The sequence below is a fragment of the Leucoraja erinacea genome, chromosome 9 (genome assembly GCF_028641065.1).
Source record: "Leucoraja erinacea ecotype New England chromosome 9, Leri_hhj_1, whole genome shotgun sequence".
NCBI classification, from domain to species: Eukaryota; Metazoa; Chordata; class Chondrichthyes; order Rajiformes; family Rajidae; genus Leucoraja; species Leucoraja erinaceus.
Window position 1 is genome coordinate 38707353 of NC_073385.1, and position 18794 is coordinate 38726146.

The 18794-nt window shown below is 42.0% G+C and overlaps 1 protein-coding gene across 24 annotated transcripts in view; it reads right to left on the reverse strand.

Moving 5' to 3' along the window:
* The window catches only part of LOC129700259 (neuronal PAS domain-containing protein 3), a 791362-nt gene that overhangs the window by 706296 nt on the left and 66272 nt on the right, over positions 1–18794 (reverse strand). For 2 of the 24 annotated variants that reach the window (XR_008724019.1, XR_008724022.1), the window contains one exon: positions 1681–1843. The exons of the other annotated variants lie outside the window; for them this stretch is intronic. The gene's annotated coding sequence lies outside the window, so the exon portion shown is untranslated. The remainder of the gene's footprint in view (positions 1–1680; positions 1844–18794) is intronic. 24 annotated transcript variants of the gene reach the window in all.

An 18794-nucleotide genomic window follows, 5' to 3' on the forward strand; every position in this document is an offset into this window, starting at 1 on the left:
GTGTTGGCGTAGCAACGAATCAAAGGCTGGCACCCACAGACTGGCAACCACAAGTCAGGCAGAAACATAGCCAGCCAGCCAGACAGCAGCCACAGAGTTTTAATATTATATAGATATATAGATAGATACAAGATTCAATGAGAACTTGAAAGGGTAGATGCTGTGAGGATATTTCCCAGATGGAGGCATCTAGAAGTGTGCAGTTTTTTGATACATTGAGTGGCACGGTGGTGCAGATGGTTGAACTTCTGTCTCATACTCCCGTGATATGGGTTTGATCCTGACCTCTGGTGGGTTTGAGTGGAGTTTCTATCTGTGACCATGTGGTTTTCTCCAGGTTCACCAGTATCCTCCCAAATCCCCAAAACATGTGGGAGTGTATGTTCATTAGTTGTAATTGCCCCTAATGTGCAGAGGAGTTGTAGAATGGTGGAGAGAGGTTGAGGAGGTGAAGAATACAATGGTTTGTGGCAAGATTTGGGTACCTAACGGTCAGCAAGGACTTGGAGGGCAAAAGTGCCTGTTTCTATACTGTATTTCTATGACCAAGAAAGGACTACCCATTTATGATTGAGTTGAGGAGAAATTCCTTCTCTCAGAGCGTTATGATTCTCTTTGGGAGCTCTGGATTCTGGGTCATTAAGTTTATTAAAGGTTAAAATATACATATTTTTATGGAAATCACACATAGTGGAATTATGGGCAACAATCAAATAGCTATCAATTTTGAGGGATTTACTATACAACTTGTACTAATGACTATTCCTAATGTTTTCATAGATTGTCAGATATTTCGCGAATAGTGTTGAATACATAAATCTGAATGCAATTGTCTTGAAGGAATTAGTTTTGCGGAGATCCTTGCTCAGCCTAGAGATCTATTGGATTGCTTGTAAGTAAGAAACAATGAATGAGACTGGAGTTAACCATAGATCATGAGATGCTCACAAATTGTTACCTAGAATCAATGGTAACATGTACTTGAAGGGACCCCTTATTAAGATAAAATTGCAATTTCATATTTTAAGCACATGGACAGGATTCAAAAAGGTGTTTTAATACCAGATGAGCAGGTGTATTGATATAACAGGATAGGAACCCCACACAACACTATTATTCTTTTCGGACTGAGAATCAGCATATTTTAAAACATATATTAGTCACCGCTGCAGCAAATCAACTGTTTTGTATCTTTTATGGCACCAGTTAGGTAATTCATTCAGCCAAACCATTTAACCAATGAGTCTTAGTGCCTGTAAATAATGGATGGAAATTTAATAAACTATTTGAAAGGGCCTCATGTACACTAGGGAGATAATATGACATACAGGTGACAGCCATGTGAGGATTTGATGTGGTCAGAATTCCTCGAAACACGGTAGATTTCACTCTCATTATGTAAAACATAACTTATCAGCAGGAACCAATGTGCAAATGTTTTTAACTTTTGGTATTTGTGACATGGGCATTGACAAAAACAGGAGAAAATGTGCAGTGATCCTCTCCAATTAAAAAAAAAGCATAATAGTTATGGAATCTACTCAGAAAAATCTTACTACATTTAAATTGTGTCAGACAGCATAGCAGTGTTTGCTTGCTCCTGCAGAGAGCAACATGCCCTCAATGTTCTTTTACTGCCAAATACTCATTCCTCTTCCTCAAGCACATCCTTGTCCTCACCCATCAGATTCTTCTGGCCTTTGTCTCGAGGTGGTGCCTCCTTTGCTTCATGCTATAGAATGGGAGTTCAATTCATGCATAACCTGCAAAGTATCCATCTGTTAGGTGCACATCCTGGACTGATAGAAACAACAGACGGCCAGTTGTATTCTTCACTGTTGTCCTGGTTGTGTTGTAGCATTCATTGTTGCGATTTTCAGCAGGAATAGAACATAAAATATTGAACAGTACAAAATAGAAATGGGTCCTTCAGCCCACAATGTTTGTGCCGAACATTACGCGAAGTTAAACTGATTTCAACTGCCTGTACATGATCCATATCCCTTTATACCCTGCACTTCCATGTGCCTATCTAAAAGTCTCTTAAAAGGACTACCATCACCCCCGGCAGTGCATTACACATCCGCACCACTCAGTGTAAAAATCCTGCCCTGCACATCTCTATTAAACTTTCCCCCTCTCACTTTATAGCTATGCCCTCTAGTATTTTCTACCATGGTGAAAAGGTTCTGACGTTCAACCCTTTCAATGCCTCCCATAATGTTATATACTTTTATCAAGTCTTTTTGCTACCTCCGATGTTCCAGAGATAATCCAGTCAGAATTCTGGTAAACCTGCTCTGGGATTTCTGGGAGTAATTCGGAAGACGCAGCATCTCTTCAACCCAAAGAAGAAACATGTTAAGGCCTCCGTAGCTAACAAAGGAAGTCAAATATAGCATAAAAGCAAAAGAAAAGTCAGATAACATGGCAAAGATTAGTGGGAAGCAGGCTGATCGGGAAGCTTTTAAAAATCAACAGAAGGCAACAAAAAGAACACCAAGGGGAGAAAAGATAAAATAATTCAGGAAGCAAGCTTTGGTAAGACGATACCAAAGGTTTTTTTCAGATATATAAAGAGTAAAAGAGAGGCAAGAGTGAACATTGGACCGCTGGAAAATGACGCTGGAGAAGCAGTAATGGGGAACAAATAAATGGTGAATGAACTGAATAGGTTTTTGTACGTCACAGTGAAAGAACACCAGCAATGTGCCAGAAATTCAAGAGAGTCATGGGGCAGATGTGAGTGCAATGACTATTACGCCGCTGAAGGTGCTCGGAAAACCAAAAAATGTTCAGGTGGATAAGTCACGTGGACCAGATGGACTGTATCCCAAGGTTTTGAGAGAGGTATCTGTTGAGAATGTGGAGGCATTAGTAGTGATCTTTCAAAAATTATTAGGGTAGGGAATGGTTCCAAAGGACTGGAAAATCATAAATGTAACTCCGCTGAAATCTATATCAATGATTTGGATGAGAACATACAAGGCATGATTAGTTAGTTTGCAGATGACACTAAAGTGGGTGGCATTGTAGATAATGAAAATGGTTGTCAAAAATTGCAGCAGAAGCTTCAAAGGTTCATATATCAGAGCAACACAAGCAGGCCTTTCGGCCCATCGAGTCAATTCAATCACGGTTGATCCATCTTTCACTCTCAACCCCGTTTTCCTACCTTCTCCCCACAACCCTTGACACCATTACCAATCAAGTATCTGTATCAGTACATCAACATCAGTAAGACCAAGGAATTGTGGACTGGTAGGGGAAGGACCCACAATTTTGTTAACATCAATGGGACGATGGTGGAGAGGGTCAAAAACTTCAAATTCCTGGGGGTGCACAGTTCCGAAGATCTTTCCTGGACCCAGCACACCGATGCAATTATAAAGAAGACACATTCAGTGACTCTACTTCCTGAGAAGATTGCTGAGATTCGGCATGTCGAAGAGGATTCTCCTAAACCTCTACAGATGCACAGTAGAGAGCATTCTGACTGGTTGCATCGTGGACTGGTTCGGCAACTGGAGCAAAAAAGACTACAAAAAGTTGGGACCACTGCCCAGTCCATCGCCAGCTTTGGCCTCCCCACCGTCGAAGGGATCAATCGTAGTCGCTGCCTCAAAAAGGCTGCCAACATCATCAAAGACCCACACCATCCTGGCCACACACTCATTTCACCATTGCTTTCAGGAAGAAGGTACAGGAGCCTGAAAACTGTAGCGTCCAGGTTCAGGAACAGCTTCTCCCCTACAGCCATCAGTCTATTAAACACAACAACTAATAAGCTCTGAGTTTTGAACTGCAAAAGATCATATTATTATTGCACTATATGTGTTATTTATTGAACTTTTGTTTTCCTCTTCCCCCGTTATGTACTATGTTTACATATTCACATATTCTGTGGTGCTGCATCAAGTAAGAATTTCATTGTCCCATCTGGGACATATGACAATAAAACACTCTTGACTCTTGTCAATCTCCACCTTAAAAATACATAATGACTTGGCTTCCAGCCGTCTGTAGCAATGAATTCCAGAGATTAACCACATTCTGACAAAATAAATTCCTCATCTCTTTTCTAAAGGTACATCCATCCATTCAGGCAAAAGGAGGCATAAAGGAAGTTGGGATCAAGTGAATCCCTGCAGGAGTTTTGGGAACTCCAGAGCATGCTTAAGAAGGAAATCAGAAGGGCTAATTACAGAGAGGAGATAGCTTTAAGATAATATTAAGGGAATCCAAAGAGATTTCATACGTACACTAAGGGAAAGAGGATGACTAGCGAGAAAACCAAAGTGGTCATATCTGTGTAGGAGATGGGCAAGGTCGTTCATGAGTATTTCGATTCTGTGTTTACTGTGGAGAAAGATGCGAAGACCGGGGAATTTGGGATAGTTAATGGAAGAGTCTTGATGACAGTCAGTATTACAGTCGAGGAGGTGCTGAACGTCTTAATGCTGAAGAAGGTGGATAAATCTCCCGGGCCTAATCAGATATCTGACAACACTGTGGGAAGAATGAGAGGAAATTGCAGGTGCCCTGGCTGAGATATGCCTATCATCATTAAAGACGGGTGAGGTGCTGGAGTTCAGGAGGGTGGTTAATATTATCCTCCTATATAAGAAGGGGTTCAAAGAAAAGCTAGGAACTATAGACCAGTGAGACTAATGGCTGTGGTAGGCAGGTTACTGGAGCATATTTTAAGAGATAAGATATACTGTATATGCATTTGTATAGACAGCGGCTGATTAAGGATAATCACCATGGTTTTGTACGTGGGAGATCGTGTCTCACAAATCTGATCGAGTGCTTTTAAGAATTAACTAAAACGGTTGATGAGGTCAAAGCCGTAGACGTTGTCTATATGGTAGGTTGATCTGGAAGGTTAGATCGCATGGGACCAGGGAGAGCTAACCGACTGGATAGAGAATGAACTCCATGAAAGGAAGCAGAAGATGATGGTGGAAGGACTGGAGGCCTGAGAAGAGTGGTGTGCCTTAGAGATTAGTGATAGGCCCATTGCTGTCTGTGGTTTATAGCAACGATTTTGATGAGAATGTACATGGCATGTTTAGTAAGTTTTGCTGATGACACAAAAGTGCATGGCATCATAGATAACATGATGGTTATCAAAAAATGCAAGATCTTGAACAGTTGGGCAGGTGGGTGAGGAATGGTTAATGGAGTTTAATATGTTAAGTGTGAGGTGTTGCATTTTGGGAAGTCAAACCAAGGCAAGTCCTTCACAGTGAATGGCAAGGTTCTGGGGAGTGGTGTAGACCAGAAGGATCTAGCAGTGCAAGTAGTGCAAAGTGTCATCACATGTAGATAGGGTGGTCAAGAAGGCTTTCGGCACATTAGGCTACATCAGGGTACTGAGTGTAGAAGTTGTGATGTTATGTGACAGTTGTACAAGACATTGGTGAGACCACATTGGGAGTATTGCGTTCAGTTTTGGTCAGCTTGTTATTGGCAAGATGCCAAACTGGAAAGGGTGCAGAGAGGATTTATGAGAAGTTGAGCAGGCTAGGACTTCATTCCTTGGAGCACAGGAGGATGAGGGGTAATCGTATAGAGGTGTATATGATCATGAGGGGAATCGATAGGTTGAATGCACAAAAAGTATTTTTCAAGTATTTTACCCAGAGTAGGGGACTCAGGAACCAGAGGATTGAGGTTTAAGGTGAGAGTGGAAAGATTTAAAAGGAACCCGAGAGGCAACCTTTTCACACAAACGGTGTTGGTTATATGAAATGAGCTGCTAGGGGAGGCAATTGAGGCAGGTCATTCCATATCACAACATTTAAATAATATTTGAGCAGGTACACAGATAAGAAATGTTTAGATGAATATGGGCTAAACGCAGGCAGGTGGGACTAGTGTAGATGGGGCCTCTTGTTCGGCGTGGGCAAGTTGGGCTGATGGGCCTGTTACTATATTGTATGAATCTATGAGGTAACAGGCAGGATAGACAAACATCATGTTGTTTACTTGGATTTTCAGAATGCCTTTGACAAGTTAGCCCACGTGAGGCTGCTAAACGATATAGGAGCCTGTGGTATTACAGGTTAGGTACCAGCATGGATAGAAGATTGGCAGAGGCAAAGAGTGGGAATAAAGAGGCCATTTTCTGGTTGACTGCCAGTGATCTGTGGTGTTCCGCAGGGGTCGGTGTTGGATCCAGTATGTCAGAGAATTTACATAAGGAAATATTGCCGGAACCAGACTTCGAGGTTGTGAGGTTTTATTAACATTATATCATGGAGAGCCTGTCTGCTGGACCCAGACTCTGCTACTAGTAGTTCAGCGATATCTTATATACAATAGAACATAGAAGTCTACGTTACAAAAGTCATGCTTTGGTTTACAATAGAGTACAAAAGTAAGGAGAAAACAATGACAGCGTGATAACCTTTACCCTGCTATTTCCTTCAGTTGATTCGGTTTTTTTAATATACAGGGGACGGTTATCCAGAGTTGCTGATAAGTACATTCTGAGCAGTCAGGGAACATACAAGCAAGCACAATGGAGACATTACAAGCGGGTACCAAGTTTTAACTCTTTATTTGCCAACCACAAACATTCTTCCACACTTTTCACATTATATGTTATTGATCTGGATGATGGAATTGATGGCTTTGTGGCCAGGTTCGTGAATGATACAAAGATAGGTGGAAGGGCAGGGGATGTTGAGGAAGCAGGGAACCTGCAGAAGGACCTGGACAGATTGGGAGAGTGGGCAAAGAAGTGGCAAATGAAATATAGCGTAGCAAAATGTATGGCTATGGATTTTGGTAGAAGGAATAACGGCAGAGACTACTTTCTAAATGGGGAGAGGATTCAGAAATCGGAGGTGGGAAGGGACTTGGGAGTGCAGGTGCAGGATTCCCAAAAAGTTAAAATGCAGGTTGAGTCAGTAATAAGAAAGGCAAATACAATGCTAACATTCATTTCAAGGGGACTAGAACATAAAAGCAAGGAAGTAATGCTGAGGCTTCATATGGTACAGGTGAGGTCACATTTGGAATATATTGAGCAGTATTGGGGCCCATATTTTAGGAACCAGAGGAGGTTTACGAATTATCCCAGGGATGATTGTGTTAACTATAAGGAGAATTTGATGGTTCTGGGCTTGTACTTGCTGGAGTTTAGAAGGATGAGGGGAGATCTCATTGAAACCTACTCGATAATGAAAGGCCTAGATAGAGTGGACGTGGAAAGGATGTTTCAAGTAATGAAAATCTAGAACCAGAGGGCACTGCCTCAGAATAAAAGGAGGTACCTTACAATTGGAGAGGATGAATTCCTTTAGGGTGTTGAATCTGTGGAATTTGTTGCCATATACAGCTGTGGAGGCCAAGACAAAGTATTTTTAAAACTTAGATTGATAGAATCTTGATTAGTAAGGGCGTCAAAGGTTACAGGGTGAAGACAGAAGAATGGGATTGAGAGGGATAGATAAATCAGACATAATGGAATGGTGGAGTAGACTCCGGGCTGAATGGCCTAAATTTGCTCCTCTGTCTCATGGTTAATGATAGATAATGTTTCCTTGACATCTTTTTTTAATTAATAAAAATATTTGTTGTCAGTGGTGTGTTTAATAATTTTACAAGAACTATCTAAAGGTGTTTGTCCTGAGTAAATCACACAAAAGTTATTAACCTAAATTCCATCCCATTAAAGAACCTATATGGCAGCATTGATTCAAAATCACATAAAGTTAGTAAAGCTAAGCACAGGAGTTATTAAGACTTAAGACAGCTCTGTTGGTGTTTAACACTTGATATACACAGTAACAAATGGAACTTGCTAATAACATCCTAAAATATAGATTATAATAATCCAATGCAAGTAATTTAACGGATTAATGCTGAGGTGTATCAAAGATGCAACACCAGGTATGAAAATGAGCTACACATTGCATTCACATGCAGATGAAATATGTGTGCTACAGCAACGTTAAACATACTGGCCAGACTTTAAATAATTAGTTGCAAGGAGTCAAGCCAATGAAAAGTGGGAGAGAGATAGTTTAAGGCAGTGTAGTAAATTGTTCCATTTTTGCAGGTAATCTAAATGCAAACTAGAAGCAACTTATCATGAGAATGGATTTTCCACCATCTGGTCAAATAACAGGGGATTTGTCTCGTGGCAAGCAAAGAATAGAATGATGTGAGAAAGATTAGCGGACAAGTCTTACAGTTGGCTAAAATGTATTTTGTGCAAACAAGAACAGATGACGCCTCAACAATTACACCTGTCAAAAAGTCCAGAAAGCAATCCATCTCTGAAGAGCCCAGTAGAAAGCAGGCAAGTTCATAGAAAAATGAATTTTTAACAATTGCCAAAGAACACGTTGATGCATGAAAATTTAAAAAATTCTGATATCAAGTACTGATAGCACATTTCACCTTCACTTGATTCGAAAACTGCAAGATTCACTCAAACACTGAGAATAAGTTTAAAACATCATCTTTGAACTGAATTAACACTATGACAAAACCATGTTTTTTTAATGGAATTTTAATGGTTATTTACCCAATCCGGGTATAGAGGAAGTTGAGCAGGCTACGACCTTATTCTTTGGAGTGCAGGAGGATGAGGGTGATCTTATAAAGGTATATAAGATCATGAGAGGAATAGATACAGCAAATGCACAGAATCTTTTACCCAGAGTAGAAGAATCAAGAACCAGGGGTCATAGGTTTAAGGTGAGGGGGGAAAGATTTAATCGGAACTTGAGAGGGACCTTTTTTCACACAAAGGGTGATGGGTATTTGGAACAAGCTGCCAGAGGAGGTTGTTGAGACGGGTACCATCAAAACGTTTAAGAAACATTTAGACAGGCGCATGGATAGAACAGGTTTAGAAAGATATGGGCCAAACGCAGACAGGTGGGACTAGTGTGATGGGGTATAATTTATTTATCTCTATCATGTTACCTATTAGCCTCCTTCCCTCCAGGAAAAATAAACCTATCCTATCCAATCTCTCCTGATAACTCAAGTCCTCCAATCGTTAATATCTTTGTGATTTTTTTCTGCACCCTCCACAGCTTAATCACAGACATCATCCCCGAATCATAGTCATAGCTAACCAATTGAATGCAGCATTTAAACACCCTTCTTTCCAACTCGTCCATGCTGACCAAAATGCCTAAAGCCCCTGTCCCAATTACGTGTCTTTGGCACGCTAATTACGCAACCTCGTAGTCGCGCGAGACGGTCCCGCGAAGGTCGCGCGCGATTTCATGTACCCGCACTGCCGTCTGTAGCTCATGACGTCATTTGAAGATGGACACAAAATGCTGGAGTAACTCAGCAGGACCGGCAGCATCTCTGGAGAGAAGGAATGGGTGACGTTTCGTGTCGAGACTTTTCTTCAGTCTGAAAGAAGGGTCTTGACCCGAAACGTCACCCATTGCTTCGCTCCAGAGATGCTGCCGGTCCCACTGAGATACTCCAGCATTTTGGGTCTATCTTCAATTTTCTTGGCCCCGCTCTGGGAGTAGAAGTGGGGGCGGATCCAGACCGCAACGACCATGAGCCCCAGGCTGAGCTTAGCGATCATTTGCCTGCTTCTGCTGCTGTTGGAGGTGAGACGTTGCGTCGTGCCAGGGTCTTGGGCCTGTCCCACTTTGGCCGTCAGTTACGCGACAGGCTGTTGGCACGCGAAGATTTCGTTCGCTACAAAATTTCGGAACCCTGCGCGATGTCGCGCACAACTACATACCCCTCCGCGCTTCTCAGTGGGATTGGCCCCCCGCGGCCATACGATGCCCCTGCGCCTCAACGCGACCACGAGGTTGCGTTATTTGCGTGCCAAGGACACATAAGTGCGACAGGCCCTTAACTAAGCTAATCAATTTTGCTGCTTCTGGTCCATATCCCCCACACCTTTCCTATCCATATGCCTGTATAAGTATCTTTAAAATCTCATAATTGTATTCACTTTTCCACTTCCTTGGCACCACCATGTGGGAAAAAGTGCCCCTCAAGTTGTCTTTAAACCTTTCCCTTCTCACCTTCATGTTCACCAGTTTTTACTCCACTACTCTGGGAAAAAGACGGTGAATGCTCACCTTACACATACCCCTCATGAGTTGAAATACCTCTGTCAGGGTCACCCCTCAGCCTCCCATGTTCTGGGCAAAAAAGACCCAGGCTATTTAGCCTCTCCTTATAGCTCAAACGATCCAGACCCATCAACATCATCGTAAATCTTTCTTGCACCCTTTCCAGTTTAATGACATCCTTTCTAGACCAGGATATGGCCCATTTTTAGTCACGTGTGTGACCAAAAATATGAACAATTATGGAATGCATCTCTTCTAATTCTGAAAGCATTACAGGTACATTACAGGAACCCAACTCCTGTACACAAACTGACTGAAGAAGGCAAGCCACCTGGTACGCTGATCTGGAAGGTTAGATCATATGGGTGATGAGGCCAAATGCTTCCTTCACTCTGTCCACCTGTGCCACCATCTTCATCGAACGATGGTGCCTGCATCCCTCAGTCTCTGTTCTACAACACTTCCCAGGATTCTACAATTATAGTGCATGTCCGACCCTGGTTTGTCATACCAAAATGCAACATTTTGCATTTATCCAAGTTAAACTCCATCCACCATTCCTTTGCCTATTGACCCAGTTGACTGTAATTTTAGATAACCTTCTTTAGTGCTAACTCCACTATCAATTTTAGTGCCATCCACAAAAACTTACTAATCTTGCCAGCTGTATTCATGTTCAAATCATTAATATAAAAAATGACCGAGTACTAATCTCTGTGGTACATCAATTGTTAGTCTCCAAACTTAAAAAAACAACCTTCTACACCACTATTTCTTACCTTCAAGCAAATGATGTATCTAGTTGGTTAGCTCACTTGGTGTCCAATGTGATCTAACCTTCCAGGCTAGCCTGCCACGTGGTACCTTTTCAAAGGCCTTGTGGTAGGTATGTTACAAAGCTTACCTTCAGCGGCGCTGCAATTCTGCCACTGGCCGTGTGCGCGATTTTGGCGCATTTGAGTGGGGGGGGGGGGGGGGGGGGGCGGGGTTAAAACGGGGTTTTTTTTCCGACCTGATCCTGGATTATATTTGTTGGAGTGCAAGATGTTGCTAAAGAATCGTTCCTACGGCCGTTCTGTCCGTTTTTTTTTTTTTAATTCACCCGACAAGTTAATCGCTGGAATGATTTTAATATCAGCTTCTGAAGCCGCCAATACCGACAATGGGGATGGATTTTATGGAGGACCAGGTAAAAGAAAGTAGTTTATTTTTATGTATAAAACTGTTTCTTAAGATGTATTTAATTCACATTTTAAGTTGCGAAACGGTGATTTAGTCCCCGAACGAACCGGCAGTGTATTTGCTGCAGATATGGGGACTAAAAACACCGCATCCTGAACGTTCCAAATGGTCCCGTTCCAGAAAATCCCACTCGCAAGCTGATTTAAATGGCCATTAATTTACAGGTATTAAACATTAAATTATTTCCATTTGGCCTATAAACCCACGACAATGAGATTTAAAAATTATGTTATATTCTGAATTCTTGTGTGAATGTTATTTGGACACTTAAGCTATTTAAAAATGTTAATCTATTCATAAGAAATGGATAGATGTTTAGATCTAGTAATTGAATTTTGCAATTAGCTACAATTAGGTAACTAACTAATTATATGCTTTAATTTCAATTCATCTAAGTAAAATTGTTTCATATTTGTTTCAGAATGCTTCAATCTATAATAACTGAAAATTTCTTTCAGTTCTCTTAAATGTTAAGAAAGTTATTGGCTTTTAAATGTTCTCGATCACAGCTTTTGTGTTAAGTCAATGAAAAAGCAATGAGGAACAAGATGCCAATTTCCAAGTATGAAAATGGCCATAACTTTTTTAATACTGAAGATATGAAAGTGAATTACGTGTCAAATTAAATTTCTTTTTATGCTTTATCTGATGGGATAAATTAAAGACTTAGTTTTTTTTATCTCAAAATTTTGTAACATTGCTACTTGTAGACAATGTCTATTGCACAGCTCTCATCAGTCTTCTTGGGCTCCTCTTCAAAATTCTCAATCAGATTTGGGATATTAGATTTCCTATGCAAAAAAATTGTGCTGTCTATCCAATATCAGTCCATGCCTTTACAAATGGGTCCTCTCTTGCAGAATCCCTTCAAACTAACCTACCCACCACAGTTGTAAGGCTCCTTTTCTATAGTTTTTTCTTGCAATATTTCTTATAGAGGCACAATATTAGCCACCCTGCAGTCTATAGCCACCTGACATATGGATATTGATGATACAAATATCTGTCGGTGGCCGCACAATTTCTTCTGTAGCTTCCCAGAATGCACTTGATCAAGCACCAGCAATTTATCCACCTTAGTGAGCCTTAAGATCTCTAGCACCGCTTCTGTAATGTGCTTCCATGTCTTTCTCCGCAGTAAATACAAATGAGTAATATTCATTTAACACCTCACCCATCAACAGCATCTCATGTTCAGCAAAAGTAGGCCAATCGGCCCATCAAGTCTATTAGGCTATTCAATCATAGCTGATCCATCTTTCCTTCTCAAACCCATTCTCCTGCTTTCTCCCCATAATCCCCGACACCCTTACCAATCAAGTATCTATCAATTTCCGCCTTAAAAATATCAAATGCGTTGGCCATCACCATATCATACACAAACCTGGCCACAATACCTTCAATTCCCTCATCCATATCATTGATAAAAAACATGAAGAGTAGCGGCCCCAGCACCGACCCTGGTGGAACACCGCTGGTCACTGACAGCCAACTAGAAAAAGCCCCCTTTATTCCCATGATTTGCCTTATGCCATTCAGCCAGCCTATCCATGCTTGTATCTTCCCTCTAATACCATGGGCTCTCAACTTCTTTAGCAGCTTCACGTGTGGCTCCTTATCAACAGCCTTCTGAAAATCCAGGTAAACATCCACTGGCTCTCATTTGCCAATTCTGCTGTTAACTTCCTCAAATAAATCAACAGATTCGTCAGGCAAGATCTCCCCTTCACAAAACCGTGCTGACGTCAGCCTGTTTTATCAAGTTTTAACAGGTATTACCATCTTCATCGGTTGGGCAGGTGGACTGAGAATTGGTTGATGGAGTTTAATACAGAGAAGTGTGAGTATTGCATTTTGGGAAGTCAAACCAGGGCAGGACATTCACAATAACAATTATAATAATAATAATAATAATAATAATAATGGATGGGATTTATATAGCGCCTTTCCAGATACTCAAGGCGCTTTACATCGCATTATTCATTCACTCCTCAGTCACACTCGGTTTTGGTGAGCTACTTCTGTAGCCACAGCTGCCCTGGGGCAGACTGACGGAAGCGTGGCTGCTAATCTGCGCCTACGGCCCCTCCGACCACCACCAGTCACTCATCCACTTCACACGCAGGCAGAGGTGGGTGAAGTGTCTTGCCCAAGGACACAACGACAGTATGCACTCCAAGCAGGATTCGAACCGGCTACCTTCCGGTCGCCAGCCGAACACTTAGCCCATTGTGCCATCTGTCGTTATCTGTGAATGGCAGAGTTCTGTGGCTGTTGCAGTGCAGATGAATCTAGAAGTGCCTATCTAGGATAAGATAGGATAGGACTAGAATATAAAAACAAGATGTAATACTGGAACTTTAAGATATTGTCTATCCTGCTAATTATTTCTCTAAGAATTCCAACAGATTTGTCAGGCAAGATCTCCCCTTCACTTAACCATGCTGACTTCGGCCTCTTGTTAAGAACTGAATTTCTTGTTAAGAACTGAATTTCATTCCTTACCAGCAGAGTTACCCCACCCCCTCTGCCCATCAATCTGTCTTTTCGATAGGATGTGTAACCTAGGATCTTTTCGATAGGATGTGTAATATCTCCACACATATTTGGCCATGTTGGTCTTCAAGAGACCCCATTTTCTCCCTTGTTACTAGTTTGCCCTCAATATACTTCTAGAATCTCTTTCAGTTCTCCACATATTCCTCTTTTGGCCTCCTAATTTCCCTCTTCCACCCCCTTTACTCCACAAGAGATACACTTGATCCAAGCGGTCTATACCTTGACATATGCCTCCTTCCTTTCCTTAAAAGAAACCTTAATAGTTCTTGTCTTCCATAGTTCCCTATTCTTACAAGCCATGTCCTTCACTCTAATGGGAATCTGCTGGCCATGCACTCTCCCCATCTCATGTTAAAACTCCCCCCACTTACCAAATGTAATTTTAACTGCAAATAGTCTCCCCATCTATTTCTGAAAATTCTTGTTGAATACAATCAAAAATGGCCTTGCCCCTATTTAGGACTTCAATTTTTTGATGAGCTGTCCTTTTCATTAACTATTTAAAAACTAATGGTGACTAAAACTCCCCACTAAAGTTTAAACACTTCAGTCACCTGCCGTGCCTTATTTTCCAAGATGATATTGAATTTTGCTCTTCTGTACTCGGCCCATCTGATTGAGAAAATGTTCCTAAATATTCTTAATCACACCCGTTCAAGCCCTTCGCACTATGGCAGCCCTGGGTTATATTTGTAAAGTTTAAATCCACATATTTTATAGTCCTGGCATTCTTGCAGATATCTGTGATCTATCTACATACTTCCTTTTCCGACCCCTGTCGACTATTGGTCATCAAAGTGATAACTCCCTTCCATTTATTCTTGTTAGGAAATGTAAATGATGAACTGGGTCATGAAATATTCTTCTAACTATAGTGTCCAAATACTCTGCTTTCTAGTAATGAAAAATCAGCTGAATTAAGTATATTTCTATTACTTCAACATCATTGCGAAAAGAATTCCAACGCCAAATACAGGGAGTTACATATAATGTCCTGGTCAATATAATCTATCCATCGATAATTAGTCAGTTATTTTATTGTCCTTCATGAGACTTTGAGGGTGCAAACTGGATATTGTGCTTCTCTACAAAACAGTGAAGTCTGGACTTAAAAAATAATGTATTAACTGTGACTCCATGGGACATCAGTGACCATTGAAATCACCATATAAGTATGCTTCTGTAGGAAGGAACTGCAAATGCTGGTTTAAACCGAAGATAGACACAAAAAGCTGGAGAAGCTCAGCGGGTCAGGCAGCGTATCTGGAGAGAAGGAATAGGAGATTCCAGTCGAGGCTCTTCTTCGGACCTGATAAAGGGTCTTGAGCAGAGACGTCACCAATTTCTTTTCTCCAGAAATGCTGCCTGACCCATTGAGTTACTCCAGCTTTTTGTGTCTATATAAGTATGCTTGTTTTTTCCATGTAGTTCTCATTTTAACACAGACTAGTAAGGTAGGAGTTGGTTCTAGTTCATAGGACACTGGTGGCCATACTGAGGAAAGTGTGACCTGTTCCACTGAGATCGTCTACATCTTAATCGTGCTAGGTCCAAAATTATAACACACTGCATTACTCAAGAGGTAGAGTGCATTGTTAACTAAATAATGGGAAAAGGATCAAAGTTGAAATGTAATGAATCAACCAAGAGATAAGAATGTAGAGAAAATTACTGATATGAAAAATGATAAACACTGTGACAGAAAGGGACACATCTACGAGTAAATCAGTAGATAAAGCAAGAGTTTACAATACAACAGATGAAGAGGACTAACGGTTCCATATCCAAGTACATACAGCATTTGAAACAAAGCTGAGGAACTGAGAGACAAAGTGAAGTAAATAAATATGATCTAATGGTTATCTGAGATATGGCTCCAGGTCGCCAGAGCCTAAAACCTCAGCATTTAAGGGTACATGACACTTAAGAAGGGCAGGAAAACAGGAAGAATAGTAGCTCCATTAGCTAACGATGATCTTGGACCATAAGAGAGGTATGACGTCAGTTCAGGAAAACAGGATGCTGAAGAGGTTTGAACAAACAAAACCAAATTATTTCTTATAATATGAAACTCAAGTGGATAAGTCTAGCCTTTTCTCATAAGATTGCCCACCCAATCCAGCAGTGACGGAAAACCCGGGGGGTCCAGAGGGGACACGTCCACCCCATGTTTTGGGGGGTGGGGGACATCCCCCCCAAGTTTTTGTGATCCCGATTTTAAAATCGCCGTTTTTAGCGCTGGATTGAGCCTCCGAAGCCTCGCGCGTGTGTGAGAGTGTGCGCATGCGCGCGTGGCCACCAAAAAATGGTGTCCCCCGTCCCCTCCATGTTTTGATAGTGAGTTCCGTTCTTGCAATCCAGGTTCAGTAAACCCATGTTATAACAATAGACAATAGGTGCAGGAGTAGACCATTCGGCCTTTAGAGCCAGCACCGCCATTCACTGTGATCATCCACAAACACTACTTTGTTCCTGCCTTCTCCGCATATCCCTTGACTCCACTGTCTTTAAGAGCTCTATCTAACTCTCTCTTGAAAGTATCCAGAGAATTGGCCTCCACTGCCTTCTGAGGCAGAGAATTCCACAGATTCACAACTGTATGGGTGAAAATGTTTTTTCTCTCATCCCCGTTCTAAATGGCCTACCCCTTATTCTTAAATTGCGGCTCCTGGTTCTGGACTCCCTCATCATTGGGAACATGTTTCCTGCCTCTTAGGTGTCTAATCCCTTAATAATCTCATATGTTTCAATAAGATCTCCTCCCATCTTTCTAAATTCCAGTGTATACAAGCCTAGTCGCTCCATTCTATCAACATATGACAGTCTCGCCATCCTGGGAATTAACCTTGTGAACCCTACGCTGTACTCCCTCAATAGCACGAATGTCCTTCCTCAAATTTGGAGACCAAAACTGCACACAATACTCCAGGTGTGGTCTCACTAGGGCCATGTATAACTGCAGGACCTCTTTACTCAACTCCTCTTGTTATGATGGCCAACATGCCATTGGCTTTCTTCACTGCCTGCTGTACCTGCATGCTTACTTTAAGTGACTGATGAACAAGGACCCCCAGATCTCGTTGTACTTCCTCTTTTCCCGACTTGACACTATTCGGATAATAATCTGCCTACCTGTTTTTGATATCAAAGTGGATAACCTCATATTTATCCACATTAAACTGCATCTGCCCACTCACCCAACCTGTCCAAGTCACCCTGCATCTTCAGAGCATCCTCCTCACAGTTCACACTGCCACCTAGCTTTGTGTCATCTGCAAATTCGTTAATGTTACTTTTAATCCCTTCATCTAAATCGTTAATGTATATCGTAAATAGCTGCGGTCCCAGCACCGAGCCTTGCGGTACCCCACTAGTCACGGCCTGCCATTCTTAAAGGGACCCGTTAATCTCTACTCGTTGTTTCCTGTGTGCCAACCAATTTTCTATCCATGCAAGTACCCTAACCCCAATACCATGTGCTCCAATTTTGCCCACTAATCTCCGATGTGGGACCTTATCAAATGCTTTCTGAAAGTCCAGGTACACTGCATCCACTGGCTCTCCCATGTCCATTTTCCTAGTTACATCCTCAAAAAAGTCCAGAGATTAGTCTAGCATGATTTGCCCTTCGTAAATCCATGCTGAATCGGACCGATCCTGTTACTCCTATACAAATGTGTCGCTATTTCATCTTTTACAATTGACTCCAGCATCTTCTCCACCACCGATGTCAGGCTAACAGGTCTATAATTCCATTTTCTCTCTCCCACCTTTCTTAAAAAGTGGGATAGCACAACCCTCCAATCCACAGGAACTGATCCTGAATCTATAGAACATTGGAAAATTATCACCACTGCGTCTATGATATCTAGAGGCACTTCTTTAAGTACTCTGGGATGCAGACCATCAGGCCTTGGTGATTTATCAGCCTTCAGTCCCATCAGTCTACCCATCACCATTTCTTGCCAAATGTGAATTTCCTTCAGTTCCTCCATCACCTTAGGTCCTCTGGCCACTAGCACATCTGCAGGGGAGGAAATCGCTATCAAAACATGGGAGGGACACATTGGGGGGGGGGGGGGGGGGGGGGGGGGGGGGGGGGGGGGGGGGGGGGGGGGCACAATTTCTTGGTGGCCATGCGCACGCTCATGCGTGCACGTGCGCGTGCACACACACATACACATGCGATGCTTTGGAGGCATCAGCCGTGGGCCCTGTGGACGGTAACATTGGGATCTGACCTGGTTGGTGAGCGACACAGAACTCCAGCAACAGCAGCTTCGTCCGCCCCGAATCGTGGGGCTTGAATCGGCCCGTTCGCGGCCGATGAAAGGTCTCGCGAACCGGTCGATTCAGTCCTTAGAAATCGTCTGATACCCGCTTGAATCTTTCAAAAGGTACAATGTGATAAATAACACTGAAAACAAATAAAACTGAAGCAAATAAAGGCAAACAGAAGAACCAACCTTGGAGGGAAGGAGAGAGGGGGAGGTTGGGGAGGGGGGGGAGAAGGGAGGGAGAGAGGGAGAGATAGAGAGAAAACTAAATAACGCGAGTGATCGTGAATGAGGGACTTACCTGTAAGCCAGCCATGAAACCCGTTCGACCGGAGCCCTTAATGACCTGACCCGTTTAAATCCGATACCCGTTTAAATCTTTCCCATCCACCAATACATCCAATGAGTTCAAATGGTAATTGTACCCGCATCAGACAGCTTTAAGAAATTCTCCGTGAATACCTTCAGTAATACTTGAAGGTCAAAACACAATTGGTGACACAATGTGTTAATACGATGTTAATAGAGACATTTAACAAGTGCTTAACAGTGACAAATAAAGTCTCGCGGAAAGCGGAGATTTTAATAGATTTTTTTTCACCGAATTTCAAAACCTGGATTACAAAACATTCCC